Genomic DNA, 18,091 nt, shown 5'->3' with positions numbered 1-18,091 from the left:
ATTCACACTGAGACTGATAATCACAGAGCTTTCTTTCCCCTGAAGGTGCTTCATGTCCAGTGCCAAGTTTCACATGTCTCTAGAGCATGTCACTAGGGACTTAATTTGGGTCCATATTCCCTATGCCACATACACTTGCTCAGTGGCCTGGAGGAGCTGGTGCCTGGACTGAGGAAGAAACAAAACATCCAAGGCACTGAAAGGTGGGCCACCAACAGGAGCATTGCAGTCAGAAAGGACTTAGAAGATGGTATACTTCACAGCATTCCACAGCTTCTTACATTGCCCATCGTCTTTCACACGGCCCAATGCTCCAGGCACCTCCTCTGCATATGCCTCCTCTCAAGAAGATGGTTTGGACAGATTAATTTTGGCATAAAGACACACGTATTACTTAACTGGCTAATCTAAATAGATGAATGCGTTCCTCTTCATTCCATTCAACCTTTACTTCTTATTAGAGATACTATTTGCTAGGCAAAGGCTTGAGCTAGTGTACTCCAGGAGTTCAGCTGCAGCAGTTTCACTACAAAACTTGGACCATCTTCAGAGTCATCTGAGGAATTAGCACTACAACTTGTCTCACTTCAGACACACTCTAGGTACTGAATATTTCCGGATGTATGTAAGGTCACTGCCATTTATTTGTTTTAGTCTCCAAATACTGCAATACATCCTTTTTTGCTGTATGTTACACTACTGCTCCCTGCTGCCCAAGTCTATTTCAGATCTGTAGATCCATTTTACCACACCTATGCATGGGACAGATCTTATACTGACTGTGGATAACTGGTTTCTCAGAAGTGGGGAAACTGCTTTCTGTCAGTGAGATGTTTGTCTTGCTTGATTAATTACTGTGAAATGCCCACAGAGATTTAAGGCCATGATTAACCACTACCAAATGCACACAGACCTTAAAGACTAAATTCTACCACTAGCTATGTTTACACAAGAGTTCCTCTACATCCTGCCTCTGGGACACTTCTGCCACACACAATCAGCTGATAAGATTCCCTCATAAGATATGGTTAATTGTCAGGATAAGGTTAAATAAATATAGCTACTAGAAAGTTCTGTGTCAATATACAAAGATATTCAATGACTCAGCTCTTAATAGTCTATTTCTTTAACTGCTCCTTTGCTTTACTTAGAAGATAATTTATTTGCAGAAGAAAATACCATTTAAAAGAAGTCATTTATATTGTTGATGGTGGGGTTTCTTTCTTGATTTGGTATGCTTGAAGACATAGTAGTTCCCAAAAGATTAACATTCCTTCAGAGTAAAAAATATTAGATCCCTCTGTAGGATGGATTTCTTTCCTAGTTTATTCAATACAGAAGCTGAGAAGATTAATAAGCTCCATTATTTTACCCTAAGCTTATTAGAGATCAAAATTTTAATAGGTTTGAAATCATCTTCTGAAATCCCACTTTAAAAGAACAGCTAAGAGCAACTTACTCTCTTTCCTGGGAATTTTACCAAAGACCTTTATCATTCAAATAAAACTCAGAGTCCAGGCCACACTACCATGTGGCAGGAAGGGAAGGATTAGTCAGTCCACCCCGACTTTTGCTACAGTGAGTGCTTGTTGGTTTCGTGATCGTCTCCTCCCTTCTAGCCGATGAACACTCATAAGAACATTCATGCTTCACCACGTCTGCTTTTATGCTGGGATAGATAAGATGGGGCAGAGGACCTGGCAGCGAGGGTGTCTGCTACCTGCTCAAACAAGTAACTGCAGAGCACTGCAGACTATGTTGTATCCTCCAGTTGGTAAAACCTCATTGAGAACACAGGCTCTTTGAATAAGAAAAATTTATTATGCTAATCATTTCAATCCTTCTTTAGTTATCCATGCAGAGCTTCACTGCATTATTCAATATTTTTCAGTCTAATGCACTGAATTAAGTCTTGTTAAAAAAGTTTTGTTCCTGTAACACTTGAAATTCCTGCTGAATTTAATCTTTGGGCTTTCTGGGAAAGTATTCCTTTCATCGTTTTTTTCTGTGAACTGCAATCCATTTAACAGAGTGTCCTGCTTTTAGCTGGGACACATTGGGCGCCAACTAACTGTCCCAGTTCAACCCCTCTAGCTGGTGTGGGGTGTAAACTGAGACACAGAACTTTGCAACACTGCTGTCCAGCACATTGCAGTTAAAACCACGGGGGCAAGGGGGAGGAGGTGTTCTGAACAGAGGAATTCCTTGTCAAGACAATTTACCCAGCATCACCAATGTATATAAACCCAGAAATGTAGAGACCTTTAAACGCAATTCATATAAAGTCTAAGTGCAGACTAACAGTACCCTTTGGTTGCAGCTATTTTATTCCTGGGGATTTTATTCTACACAGAGGTTTTGTAGACACAGAACAGTTTTACTTTTAGCAGACCTAAAAGACAAAGATCAAGCAACCAGACCTGCTAAAGCTGAAACAAGGTCCCTCTTTCCCTTGCCTCCTGAGAGCTTTCTACTTCCTCCAGTTATACAAGCCTAGGTGAAGACAAGCTGCTGCAAGAACACTGTATGTATATTTTAGAATTGTTATTATTTTAATAAAGCCAAAAAGAGAGGCAGATTCAAGTGTGAAAAAAGAACCATCAAAATTCATCACAGGAAATCCCACCCACTGCTGGTTAGACACTTTCACCTGTACGATTTTCTTTTGGGAACAACCATTGTAAAGACTTCAACCTAAACCTAAGGATGAGATAATTCACAAGAGGGGAAGCTGTAAATAATGTTGGAGGAGATTAATTTTGTCTAATACTGTGGGTCACAGGCCGGGTATATATACTCACTCAAAAAATATATCTACAAGCTGACAACACAGGGCTGAGTGGCAATTAATGAGGATTAATGAGGATACTGAAACTTTCTAGGACAACAGAAAAATCAGGAAATCATTGTAATCTATAAATGCAAAGAAGTGGTCTGGTGACTCGTGGAGCAGGAGTTATATGTCCTTCTGACAAAGACCTTCAAACTGTGTCAGCCTGGGAAATTCAGTCCTTGTATCAGCACACCTAGAAAGCTGGACTTGCTCCTCTACTTTCAGTACCAGCCAGTTGTTTAAGCTGGAAATTCTCCTTTAAAATGATCAGGCTATAGAAGAAAGGGGGAAAAAAAACAAAAAACCAGACTGGCATAATGAAGTGCAACTATGAGGAACAGCTTTTTAATGGGAGAGTACAGATGTTCTGTGCACGATGGCTATAGTTTAAATTGAAAAGTGCCACTCTTTGGCTATCATTTAAAATCATGATACCCTAAAGGAGAGATTTCAGGACATGCACACTTGAGGAGCACATACCTACAGTAGAGCTAAATTGTTATTTCTTCTTTGCTCTGATTGAGTGAATAGAAAATGGTTTTCATGTGCATGGAAAGCAAAAGATTATACTGCAGCTGGGCTAGGAGGGGAGAGCAGGAGTGAAAGGCAAAGAACATGGACAGCAGCAGCCTCCCATCAGGAACTGCAAGCTGATTTTTTTCCCCAAGGCTTAGACTACCTCCAGCAAGTTCTCCTTTGCCACAGCACCATGGGCATCTTGAACAACATGTAGGCTGCTGCCATAACAGAGCAGAGCCTACCTTGGGGCCAGCAAGGTCAGGAGCAGCCACTCATAGTGAGCGCTTCCACCCCTCTTTGTTAGCCCTGCACTTCAGAACAACCACTGTACACCTTTTGAGTTAGAGATAGTAGATAGGACCTCCCAGGTTTGGTAGTAAAAGAAGTAATACCTTATATTTTATCAGTCACGAAATAAAAGACACCATTTGGATGCCTACAGCTCTTCTGCCAGTGCCTACTTTGACTTGGCCATTTCAGATCAACTGTAGATGACAGCCCTTCTGGCCCCCTCGGAGGAGCAATGGCACCTTCTAGATAGTGTAGTTACAAGGAGGGACAACTACCAGTCAGACTAACTGGTGTTTCAAGCAGGAGATTTTGAAGGACTCTATAAAACGATGCTTCTGGGGATTTTATCTTCCAAGAAAGTACTGGTCGCTAATTCTAATGATACAGGTCACTTATACTGCAGCTAATTATGTCCAGAGTTGCAAAGAGCCCTATATGCTCCCCAAAACTGTTTTGCCGGCACTTCTTGCCACCAAGTATCCAACAGAAAGACAGAGATTTCATTTAATGCGCAATAGATCTGACTTTTCCATACGCTTCGGAACTATAGCTTTTCCTGGGACAGCAAAAGCTGAAGAACCACGATAACAGCCAACTGGTTAACAGCCGACTGGTTGACAGCCGATTGGTTGACAGCCGACTGAACATGAGCCAGCAGTGTGCCCAGGTGGTCAAGAAGGCCAATGGCATCTTGGCTTGGATCAGAAATGGTGTGACCAGCAGGTCCAGGGAGGTTATTCTCCCTCTGTACTCGGCACTGGTGAGACCGCTCCTCGAATCCTGTGTTCAGTTCTGGGCCCCTCACCATAAGAAGGATGTTGAGGCTCTGGAGAGAGTCCAGAGAAGAGCAACAAAGCTGGTGAGGGGGCTGGAGAACAGGCCTTATGAGGAGCAGCTGAGAGAGCTGGGGTTGTTTAGCCTGGAGAAGAGGAGGCTGAGGGGAGACCTCATTGCTCTCTATAACTACCTGAAAGGAGGTTGTGGAGAGGAGGGTGCTGGCCTCTTCTTCCAAGTGACAGGGGACAGGACAAGAGGGAATGGTCTCAAGCTCCGCCAGGGGAGATTTAGGCTGGACATTAGGAAAAAAATCTTCAGAGAAAGGGTCATTGGGCACTGGCAGAGGCTGCCCAAGGAGGTGGTTGAGTCACCTTCCCTGGAGGTGTTTAAGGCGTGGGTGGACGAGGTGCTAAGGGGAATGCTTTAGTGTTTGATAGGAATGGTTGGACTCGACGATCCAGTGGGTCTCTTCCAACCTGGTTATTCTATGATTCTATGAAAATGATAAGACAACTACAGTGAAAAGTAATCCAGGCATATTCTGATTGCTTAAAGACTGTCACATTTATCCCATGGCAAATCATGGGGAAAGAATTGCCAATCAGACTAACTTTCTTCTAAAGGCAGCAGGGCAGAGGTGGGCAATAGATAGAACCGATAAAAGTTTTCACTGGCAAGGAAAAATACAGAAAGGAGCAAAAGAGCCCATTTAGTGCACGTGCTTCAAGAGAATGCAGGTCTTCTTTTTCCCTTTCTTTTTATTATCTCTCTTTTTATGCTTCCTCCTTTTTGCTATCTTACACAGCTGTCGGTTTGAGAGTGAGAGTCTAGATGTTCTTCAAAAGAGTTGATCCCACAGAAGATGTAGGAAGTGATCAAAAGCCTTAGCTATTAAAAGAAAATACCTGGCTCCCACTCCTTAAATGCATACTTTCAACCCTAGACATTATGGAAAAGTTATGTTACGAGAAATAGAGGCATCTAGATGCTTCAGGAAAATTAATCCTCAAAGCCTAACTTAAAATAGTCACAGTTTTTTGTTGATTTGTAAAGTTAGTTCACACAGTAGTGTGGAATTGTTTTATAACATACATTACATGAAGCAGAACATGAAGCATGAGTTCTTTGGCAAAATGAACACTATTATCTCCCTACAAGAGAATTCACTTTTAACCTTTTTTCTGTTACTACAATACAAATCTGTTTCCATCTCTGATGCAGTTCATACAGATGTGTTGCTGGGAAGGCTGTTCTTCTTGCTGAGCAGTAGTTAGGGGCTGGGAGAAAAGCAACTTTATGAGATTCATTAGCTGAGAGTCACTGGGCAGAGCACCATCTAATATTATTTTGGCTTTGTAGTGTATATACATCATTGTGTATGTCCAGCTAAATTCTTTTTAGAGGCGAGTAGATGTGACACAGCAAATAATGCTGTTCTTTTCTGTCCAAATCTATCTACACTTAAATGGTGTGAGGAGCAGAAGCAGCAGGTATGGTACTAACTTCTGCAATTGAAGTCATTGTGCCACAGTCCTTAGTACTTCAAACATTTCCATTTTGCTGAGTGTAGTAGGGGTGCCTAAGCTACATGGCCATGCAGAATTTTGCATTTCTATTAACCATCCTCTGTCAGACAGACATGTCATTAGGGTTCATTACTTTACATTTATGTTTATATAACCCTGTAGCTGCAGTAAATACTGGTGACTTATAGTCAGCTGTGAGAACTGGAGGTCCCAGCTGACCTCCAATCTGCGTACACCGGTCTGGTCCTGTATGTTATGTTCCCAGCACTGTCCACCTTCTCTATCACTTTGCCTTGCACATATCTTACATCATCCGGATACTGTAAACTGATATTTATACATACAACTCACAGCTCAGATATGCACACAAAATTAGAGGTAGAAGGGAGGAAGGTAAAGCATAATAAATATTGGAATAAGAGACAGAGGCAACTGAGAGAGAGGAAGGACCATGCAGTAGAGAGCAGCACTGGGGTCTAAGGGAGAAGAGAGGATGCTTCTGTGAATTCCCTCTGTATTACCCACATTCATTTATAAATTGAATGGATAAATAAAAGGGTTTTTTTTTCTCCCAGCTATCCTGCTATGAGTGTGAAATACGGCAAATATCCTGCTTTTCATCCCTCACTGTGTGCAGAAACTAAAGTTATGCTCATTTTAACATACTTCTCCATTGAGTTCTTTAGCCTCCTCAAGCAAGGGAGCAGAGAGTTAATTACTGTTTAATTACCAAGATGCTTTTGTCTCTTGATTTAAACATCAACTCTCAGAAAGTTTAGTCATGTAAGATCCAGCTCTGTGAGACACCAAGCACCATTCTTGATGCTTAAAGCCCTCAGGTATCTTTGCCTTCTGGAGGGGCTTAGGACGAGGTCATTAAAAGCAATCACCAAGAAGTCATGCCTGATTAGTCTTTCAGTTAGGGCTTGATCAGGCTTGATCAGGCAGTAAGTGAAGAAAACCAAAGGCTAGCGCCGAATACTGAATGTTTTCTTAGTGCCAAAGATCCTAGTTAATTTCTCACTTTAAACCGTTTTCCCAAAATTGAATGAAGCAGAGTCCCTCTGTCTATTTTGTCTCAAAGTCAGCAATCAGTTAACCTCTTTCAGTGTCCCTAATAGCGTTGATTATATCTATACCACTTTACATCACTGAAAAGGGAGTTCAGTTTCCCCTCAAACTCCAGTACATCTTCTAGGAGTTAATGACTAATATGCCAATCAGTGTCTTTCTCGGCTGCATAATTACACTCTTTTTTTCCACGCATCATGTCTCCTCTGCTTTGGGAGACAATTTTTGTGTCTTAGAGCTGCCGTCAGTGGAATTCGTCATATGCCTTCAGACGCTCTCTCTGTCAGCTGCTACCCTGCCCTTTCTCTGCCTCCAAGAGTTTCTCCTGGGGATTTAAATTGCAAAGCATGAGAGGGGAAAGCTGCTGCTGTGGTGCCAGTAGGAGAGTCTTGATCTCTACAGCGCTTCATTTCCTGGCAATAGGCTCCAGAGAAGGTAGTTGTATACTTAACGTAGGTCTTCAAAATCCAAGTATGGAAAGCCTGAATATAGGATTTTCAACTGCCCTTTTCTCAGAGGACTGCTCTAATCCATCCAAATGACTTCTTATGCCATCAAGCACAGAGACCAGTGGGCATCTCTTCGTGGTCATTTCCATCCCCTGTTGAATCCTAACAATTTCACCCTGTTCGTCACACCTCAAGGAAGCAACCATTCCCCTCCAATGACATTGACATCTCTGCTCCAGCTGCCCTTGTGATCGCATCACAGAATGTGTCAGGCTTCCTCACTCAGTCTCTCTTCAGCCCACTGAAAACTGAATGGAAATGGAAAGAGCATCACCCAGTGAGGTGGAGAATAATAGTCTAAAACTACTTGCTACGCTGATGGCTATTACTGTCATCTAGAAGGTCCTAGGCCTGGCTTTCAGGGTAGGTGTCTAGATTTTTTCTGGAAAGGAAACTGGAGAAAGAATCACCAATTTTCAGAAAGGTGTTGTTCAGCTGGCCAGCTTTAACAGGAGTTTCAGGCTGCAAACCACTCTAAGATGCAGATATTCCCCAATCACTGCACTCAGGACTTGTAATTGACTAAGCAAGATGATTCTCAACTTGGCACACTCAGTTTTCTGAATCTTATTTTTAGGTCCCTACCTTTATAATGTTTATGGCAAGGTGCCCAGGCACCTCATGCAGGGAAGGAAGGCCTCCCAGCAGATGTCAGCACATCTGAATATTGGAATTGCCCTGCCCTGCCCCTGCTGCTCCCAGTTCCTGGAGAGCACCCAGCCCTGCTGTACCCTGGCACACAGCCTCAAAGTGCCAGTGTCCAGGGAGCTGCTGTTGAGCTGTGGTTTTGCTATTGTCAGACTGAACAGCGCTTATACACTTCAGCTGCATTAGCCTACACCTCTGTACGCTGATAAAAAATCATGATGAATTATCCAGTCCATTTTGGCTCTGTGCGGAGCTATCAAGAGTCTCAATATGCAAATAGATCTTGTTTATCATTTGATAGATACTGTGCAACGCAGCACCTAAATTACACTGAGTTTGCAATACCATCTGGTTTCATCTTTCATTACATTAGGAGCTCACTTTGTTACATTTGACCTGAAAATTTCTGTAGGAATAAAGCAGGGCTGTGGCTGCACTTCACAGTGGTAAAAAGCTTTACTCGCTCATGTGAGACAACTGAGTCTTAGACATAAATCTCTTTTCTCATCTTCAGGTCTGGACAATAGCAAGAAGCACCAAGAAGGCCACTGCAAATTATCTAGCATTATGCACCAGATTTATCTGGAAGCAGCATCTGATGATACTGCCATGGAGGGAGACTTCCATCCAAATTTTCTTATGTGACTGAAAAGGGCTGATATATGGTGACTTGAGGAAGGAGATGACAGTGAAGGCTCAGAGGAATGGCCCACAGGTATTAAGGTTGGTTTGATGAGGTATGAAGACAGAGAAAAGGAAATATTTCTATTAATTTTATCAAGTTCCAAGTCTTCCCATAACTTCAAAGAAATGATGGGCCAATGCATTTATTTTCTTGGTGATGCAAAGAGACTAAAGGAAGTTCAATATTTCTGCTTGTTGTCCACACTTCCTTCAAGCAGCTAAAATGCTTTTTTGAGCTGCTTTTACAGACTAGCTTTCTGGCTGTCTGATTAAACCACATTATGATGATTCGTCATTGTCTGTCCATTCCCACTTCACTGACTGTCTAATTAAAATGATTTTTATGCCCAAAGATAATTGCTTTCTTCTATTATTACTCTGAAACGTTAATATAATCTAGCTCACCAGTCTCTGTGTCTACCACTAGAGACAATAAATAAATTAAACACAGAAAAATGATAGTTAAATAACATTAGGGTTGAGTTATAAAACTACAACAGCACAGAAATTCCAGTTAAGGCCACACAATGCTGCCAAAGACATTTGCTGTACATATGGCTGGTTGTTTCTCAGAGTCCCAGAAAGGGCGATGCTGTGCACCCTGGGTGCTTCATTAGCAACACATTACTGGTCTTATAGAGTCAAATGAAGCAGAAAATGATTTTACAGTGGTCATTATTTTCGTAAGTCAGCACTTACTGACAGTTCTTATTCTGTGGCATCTGAAATATGTGGAACAGAAGATGTTGGCAAATATTGGCTTTTCAGTGGAAACCTCCGAGCTTAACTATCTCATTACTTTATAAATTTTTCAAAAATCCTTTATTTTGTGGTCTGTCTTTGTCTAGCAACGCTTTGGTAAAGGCAATAGTACCAAACTATTGCCTTCAGAAGATGGAACAAGCAATCAAAAATAGAATTGCTGCAAATGAGCTATCCCTGTAAAGAACAATCATGTCAATATCACTGTCGGATATTTTGGTTTTAAATAACCCTAATCATTATCTTTCTTCCTTATTTTTTTTAACTCCCACCACCCCATATTCAGTCTGTCACTATTTCCTAATTTTCAGCACTTTTCCTTCATCTGTATTGCTTGGCCCTTCAACCCCAAACACACATGTGTAAACATACATGCACATATGGGTATAAGCAAAGCCAGTTTGAATGTAACTTATATTTGGGAGTGGTCAGATGCATCTCATGCAGCCTTGGAAAACTACAGTGTGCAGATCATCTGGTCTAGATGAACAGTGAACTTCAACTTCAGCTCTCTTTTCCTAACTTGAAACTTTACCCTGTTCTTTTAGTGATAATTGCATTAAACTGCCTGATCTCAGCTGGCCTTTCTAGAGAAGCCTGGAGGAAAAAGGGCAACAAATGCACTGGCCTTTCCAGAGACATCTGCTGATAGCTTTCCATCCCTGCCAGACTGAACTGCTGAGCCTTGTAATAAAAAATAGTATTATCACCTAAATGCCTCACTTCATTCCAGCCCTGTTTTACAGGCTTATGGTAAGTTTCCATAGTATAAAAATATATTTGTAAATTTTGTATATTTCCATATTATTAAAAAAAAAATCAGACTGCTTTAATTCTTGCCCAAGCTGGTCCCACAAGCAGAAATTTTATTTCATGCTAAAACATTGAACTGAAATTCTCTTGAGATACCACAGAAGAAGTGAAAAGGTTTTTCACACACACAAAAATAATGTTTTCACACAAAAAATGAAAATGTTTAGGTCTAGAAAAGGTTCTTGAGGTTATTCCTGGAGACTTTTATGGTTTACTTTCAATGCCTTATAGGTGAATTCATACAAACTAAAAGGAACTTGGTTTGAAAAGATATGGGCAGTGAGAAGTAAGGGCAGATTTACAGTAAATATAAACATTAATTTGCTGATGCAGCCTGACAAACACCTTGGGACTCAAATGAGGAATGTTCATGCCACTATCTTCCCCTTCCCAACCACTTCTGCTGCAGATGCAGCTAGTACTAAAATGGCCCTTACACAGTGCTGCTCATCTTATTCGCACCAGCTTTCTGTCACGTGTACAGCGTGTTTAACTTCAAAAATAATTGTAACCCATGAGAGAGCCAGGTGTCCTGTTCTTGTCTTTTGACTCCTTGTCCCTCATATGGCCACATCAAGTTGTGGGCTCAGCCAACTCAAAATTGTTTAGAATGTTTGCCAAAAACATTTTCAGGTGATCCTTAACCATAAACAAGCCAATGGTGAAGCTGCAGGAAGCATTAATTATAATCTGCCTTTCACAACACAACGAACTTTTGTTTAAAGTAGGGCAATAGTCGGACTGCATGAGAAGAGAGAAAGAGCTCTTCAGGGGAAGCTGTACCATATGCCTGATACCAGCATTATCAGACTCAAAAATGTAAATGCTCAGGGTAAAGGTTTCTGACTTAAAAAAGGAAAGGTCCTCTTAAGACCTTCCTGACCTTTCTCCTTCTCACATAGGTGTACATGCATGCTTGCTGGAGACTTCATCTCATTTCCCACTTCTGGGACTGTCCTTGTGGTCATATCACTGAACCCAGCCACTCCTGGAATTAAGCCTGTGTTGCTTCATGAATCTGTAGTAATCTCTAACTAGTATGGATTACAGCTCAGTCTTGCTGATATCCCATTCTATATAGACTAGTTTAAGCTCTGTCTTACTGCTAAAGAATTAATGTGTTCATTGCTAAAATCCTTTGGTGACCAAAACCAGCAAAACAAGGAACACAAGAAAAAAATGAGACAAAGCAATAGTTGTGAGAATTCAGATTTGAGTTTTAAATTCCCAGACCAAAACCAGTAGAAGTAGCTGAAGAAAAAAAAAAAAGACAGATCCCATAGAAATTCCTCCCTGTCAATCTGTTAATAGGAAACCGATGCATTTTTCTCAAACAAAAAAAAAATCCGAAATAGTTGGAAGATTTCTACCTTCACAGCAGTTTGCCATCCACTCTCAGAAAAAGGCTTGGTTTTCATAGATTTTCAGCTGTTAGGTGAGAGATAGTTATTATGTAATTTCATTTATATAATATTTATTATAGAACAGATGCTTGCACTGTCTTTCTGTCTATTAAATCTTTACCATCACACTTGATGAGAAAGGGAACTATTCAAATGGCAACTGAGACACAAAGAAAGCTAGTGGATTGCAAATTTTACATGGAAAGTATACCAGATTAAGGCCTTCGGACTACAACCCAAACCACAGTTCCATCCATTCCTACCAAGTTTGCTTGAATACCTGCTTAAGACAACCGTTGAAACTGTCTTAAGTGATCATGTCAGACATGAAGCCTAATGTTGAAATGGGAGTTTAGTATTTAGTTGCTTTTCTCCTAAAATCTGCAATTCCTTTATTTATGGCTTACGTGTCTCTGTTGCATAGGTCAGATTATCCTTATTGGCCATTGACTGCAGCAGGATATCTTGATGGAAGATATATGCACATACACTTGGCATTGGTGGAATTATCATGGAATCATAGAATCACCAGATTGGAAAAGACCTCTGGGATCATCGAGTCCAACCATTCCTATCAAACACTAAACCATGCCCCTTAGCACCTCATCCACCCACGCCTTAAACACCTCCAGGGAAGGTGACTCAACCACCTCCCTGGGCAGCCTCTGACAGTGCCCAATGACCCTTTACATGAAAAAATTTTTCCTGATATCTAGTCTGAACCTCCCCTGGTGGAGCTTGAGGCCATTCCCCCTTGTCCTGTTCCTTGTCACTTTGGAGAAGAGGCCAGCACCCTCTTCTCCACAACCTCCTTGCAGATAGTTGTAGAGAGCAATGAGGTCTTCCCTCAGTCTCCTCTTCTTAAGACTAAACAACCCCAGTTCCCTCAGCCACTCCTCGTAAGACAGGTTTAAAAGATGGGTGGATGAGGTGCTGAGGGGCATTTAGTGGTTGATAGGAATGGTTGGACTCAACAATCCTGGGGGTCTTTTCTAACCTAGTGATTCTGTGATTCTGTGATTCTGTGAATCACTTGTATTGCATTGGATTGGGCTGGATTATAGACTTTATAAACAGATGAACATTCCTTTTTTTATTTCCTCAGTATGTGCTTTTCATAGTTTCTATTTGTTTTTCAGTTTTATTCTTTTATTCAACATTGCAAAAATAACACACAAATTATCTTCTCTCGCAGTAGCAATTAACAGCATCATCTGAATACTGAATGAATTAACTGGCAAACACTGAATTAATTTGTTTTGGTCATGTTCTGAGCTGTTTTCTTTTCATTTGGCAGAAAGTTTTTCTTTATTCCCTTGGTGAGCAAGAGAGATTTGCTGGACACCTCTCCTTCATGTGGGTTTAGGTAGAAGTTGCAATTTCCATTGCAGCAGGAGATAGCAATCCAAAACAAGCCTGCACAGAACTGCTTAAAAAACTGACCTGCTTGATCTGGGCCCTGTTACAGAGCAGTGTGTTAGTCTTTGAACAGAAACAGCATAAGAAAATATTTCAGAAAAAAACACACAAATAACAAGAAAAGGAAACATACCCTAAAACAAAAGATGCATTTTGATACAGTGTTGCTTCAAAGGAAGCTTGCAATTGAGAACAAGTTATTTCACTTTCATTTCTTCCCTATTTAGGTAAGACTTTGTGAATACACTTTCTCAACAAAGAGGGCTAAGCCTTTCCTCCTTCCAGGGGGAGCTGCCCACAAGCCCTAGACACTGGCTATCTGCAGGAGTCACATGGAGTGCCAATACACCAGAACTCAAAAAAACACAAGTGTTCCTAGCAGTACAATCCAAAGTAATACATTTCACAACCAGTCAGGCAAGCTAGGCTATAGATTGGCAATTGTGAGTCCTCCTGCTGGAAGTGCTCATATGGATCTCATGAGAAGCAGAGAAAGTTCCATTCAGTTCACTGACCAGTCACAGAATAACCACAGAATCACAGAATAACCAGGTTGGAAGAGACCCACCGGATCACCGAGTCCAACCGTTAACGTTAACCGTTACGTCCAGTCGTAAGTCATTAGCGTATCCCCAGCAGCTGCTTCTCTCTGAGGTCTCCCAGATGTAGTTGTAGACCCTAGGCAGATCAGCAGAACTAAATCTGTGGCTGAGCTGTTTGGAATAACATATCAAGACAAAGAAATTAGGATATGCTCAAAATTACATTCCATGAGCATAAAAGGAAGACGTGCTGCATATGCTATTTTTTGCAGTTAAGTTATTCTATTCCAGTTATGAAATTAATCATATTTCACCAGAACAGTTTTGCATGTCAATGAAGTGCTGCATTGCTTAGGCATTCAGGTATTTCATAAGAAAGTACAAATTTGTAGCATCTAGATTTCTGTAACAGAATAGGCAAGATTAAATTTATAATTGCAAGTCACAATCGTTGAGCTGAAAGCCTACCTGCCCTGTAATATTGCAGGAAGGATTTGTTAGGCTGGAGCTGAAGTGATTGATCTGTCATTTAAATGCTGAGAGAGATTTTAGGACTGGAGAGAGAAGGATAATGCAGGTTGGTTTTTCACTGAAACGGGGGTGCTCAACAGAGTTGATTCAAAACACTCATACTTTCGCAACTTCAGTTGCATCTCAGCTTAAACGTATTTTTTCTGCAGCAGTATAGACTCAAAGCAAAAAAAAAAGAAAAGGTAAAAAGAACCCGTTTCCTCCCTTTAAGTGTTTTTAAGGTATGCTCATGATTATTTTTACTTTTGAGGGCTTGCTCTTCTGCCTTAATATAAACATGTAACACTAAGGTCACAAATGAACACCACCAATCAGGGCACGCTAGCCAGATGTGACAGAACATCCTGATGCAAAGTATGCCTTCTTTTCAGGCTTCAGTACCTGCAGGATTTTGAGCACAGAATGTTTAGACCAGGCACATCTTTATTTATTTCCCCTTCACTTTTTTATTGAGAAGCTGTTTTTCCTCACGAAAGAGAGTCATATTGTGAAGTGGAGGAAATGTCAGGTGTAATAATATATTGACCCCCTAGGCCTACTAAGGCTGTCTGAAGAGCCCTAATTTTTGTAGCCCTGCTAATCTAAAGCAATAGATCCCAAAACTGGGACATGCAGGTTGTAACCTGAGAAACAGGAGGACAGTGGAAGTGTTTGCTATAAGCATTTCTTGCAAAAGATGAAAAGGATGGATATTAGAGCTTTGGGAGAGGACATCAAACAAAGCAGAGCATGGGGTGTTATGAACATGGCTACTGGGAGCAACTGAGGGAGAGAGGAAGGCAACAAAGCTCATAGCCAGAAGAGAGCAAAGGCAAAGGGGCTCACAACAGGGTACTCCACAGGAGGAGAAGCAACGAGCAGGAATGTCTTAAACCAAGCCTTCCTACACAGTAAGACCTAAAACCATTTGCTACAGCTAAAAGTTAGTGCAGATGCTGGAAGGCCACCTACTGACCTGCCCCGTGGAGGAAAGAGTGGAAATGGCAGTTAATATAACACCATAATACTTCTTACCAAAATGTTTATCTCTCAGATTAAATTCTTCATCCAGTAATGAAAACATTGTTAGTTAAGACGCTTGACTTGCATTTGCAAGTAAATATAATTAGTTCATTCTTTACCAGAGTGTTAGTGTAATCTTCCTACATTTCTAGTGAGCATTGAGATGATATGTTTGTGGTGAACCCCCTCATCCTGAATTTGTCCCTTGTCACTGCCAAACAACCCCTGAGGAAAAGTTTGTGTGTGCATCTGCTCTGTCAGGGTGTCAGGCAGAGCATCCGTAGTTCCAGACAGAACACAGGGTTTCCTGGCCAGGGGGCTGATAAAAATGTGCATCATTTCTGCATTGACAGCCAGCTGGCTGGCAGGTCAAAGAACCTATGTGTGTTCTCCGGACAGAAGCTAATTACAAAAAGCTAACTCTTCTCGACCAGCAGCCAACAGCAGTCCGTGACGAACAGGGAAATTTCTCACACAAGTTAGAACCTGGAAAAAACAGGGGCTGAAGGCGGGGAGTGGGGAGGATCACAGGTTAGGCTAGGGTATCGTTGGATGAATGAGAAATGAACTGCAGTTTTACTGGAGTATGTTACAAGAAGGATTGGATCAACTGTGAGGACGACCTTCATTGACAGACCTGGAGGCATGATGAACGCTGTTTAGGACATGGCAGTGTTGAAAGTATAGTGATGGTGACAGGCTACACAGAGGGAATAAGAAGTATGGAGGCAGAACAACACTGAGGGACAAAGAGTACCCTGAAGGCAAACATGGAGAAGTGAAGGTATCTCCATGGGCAGAGGGAGTGTAGAAGGAAGGTGCATTGTGGTACATTCCTTTACATCCATTTTCATTTGAAACCCAAACCTCTATTTGGTTAAGTTACAACTTAAAATATAAGCAGGGGTCTCAATCAAAAATAAGCCACTTTTCTAGTCCCTGTGACATTCTTCACACTAACTACGGATAATGTTTTGACTTAGTAAGCCTCTTCAAAAGAGAAACTGTTTGTTTATGCCCACAGCATTGGCTGCTTTTGCAAAGCAAAGAAAGAAATGCCTAATTAACTATGTTTGCTACCTATTCTCTGGAATTGGAGATGGATAGAGGAGAAACTGCTTGCCTCAAAAGATTACCTTGCATCTTAGCTCGGCAAGAGGCACTTGTTTGTGCTTATCCAGATCAATCTTCAGTCTGAAAAACGAGTTGAACATATATTTCAGTAGCTTTTATTCTGTTGCCCTTGTAGCTATGTGAGCTCGGCAAATATCTCTCGTTAGACACCAGGTACAAGGTCAGACTCATTCCTCCATGGGGGCATGGGAAGGAGAAAGAAGGTCTAGCCTGAAAACAACTTGCAAAACACATGTCTCACAAATAGGAAGGAGTTCACTAAAAGTTGCATTCAAAATTTTCCATGTAAGGGGCATACTAAGAATCAAAAAAAGAAGCATTAAAATTTAAAAAGCCTTGTTTCTGGTAGTGTCTAATAATAAATTAATACACAAATGCCACCAAGAAGTTAATGAGAAGGCATTAAACTGAAATCTCTGTCCAGTCTGACCAGAATTCTAAATTTACTGTCAAAATACTGTCCTTGATAGAGCTGCCAAAAGGCAGCAGCTAAGTCAGATGGTTACACATCTAACAGATAACAGATAGGGTAAATAATCTTTGCAGCACTTTTCCATCTGACTGTTCTTATGTTCTGAAGAAAGCTGCTGAACTTTCTGTAATATATATTTGGTTAGTCAGTCCCAAAGTCTCCGAAGTGCAGGACTCTGCACTTGGCCTTGTTAAACTTCATCCTATTGGTTTCAGCCCATGGATCCAGCCTGTTCAGATCCCTTTGAAGAGCCTCCCTATCTTCCAGCAGATCAACACTTCCTTCCAGCTTAGTATCATCCACAAACCTACTAAGGCTACATTCAATACCCTCATCCAGATCATAGATAAAGATATTCTACAGAACTGGACCCAGCACTGAGCCCTGGGGACACCACTTGTCACTGGCCTCCAGCTGGATTTCACACCATTTACCACCACTCTCTGGGCCCGGCCATCCAACCAGATTTTACCCAGCAGGAGATGCACCTGTCCAGGCCAGTTTCTCAAGCAGAATACTGTGAGAAATAGTGTCAAAGGCTTTACTAAAGTCCAGGTACGCTACACCCGCAGCCTTTCCCTCATCCATTAATCAGGTAACCTCATCACAGAAGGCAATCAGGTTAGTTGGCAGGACCTGCCTTTCACAGCCCCACATTGACTGGACCTGATCACCTGGTTGTCTTGTGTGTGCTGTGTGATAGCACTCACGATGACCTGTTCCATGACCTTCCCTGGCACCAATATTAGACTGACAGGCCTGTTATTCCCTGGATCCTCACAGAAAGGGTACTCAACACTTGCAGGTCTACAGAGTTTAGTTAAAACTTTGCAACATAGGAATGTAATATTGCATCTAGGTACACATGTTCAGGTATTTATTAACAGCCTGTACAGACTTCTTTGATATGCATTCAGGTTATATAGCCTCAGAGAACAGACATTGCTGTGAAATAACCATCCCTTCGTGCTTCCAATTCAGAGTGCATGGTAATAAGCAGTGATCTGGTTATATTTCTTCAGTGCCCTCTACTGGGAAAAAAAATCAATATCCTGCATTACATCTTTCCCAGGGGCAGCTTACTACTTCTCTACTGACCTCGTATAAAGTGTGCAATCTGTTTTACTTAACAATTTAAAGACGATTTAAAGAGTT

This window comes from Phaenicophaeus curvirostris, chromosome 2 (genome assembly GCF_032191515.1).
Source record: "Phaenicophaeus curvirostris isolate KB17595 chromosome 2, BPBGC_Pcur_1.0, whole genome shotgun sequence".
NCBI lineage: Eukaryota > Metazoa > Chordata > Aves > Cuculiformes > Cuculidae > Phaenicophaeus > Phaenicophaeus curvirostris.
This window is presented reverse-complemented; position numbering follows the sequence as displayed.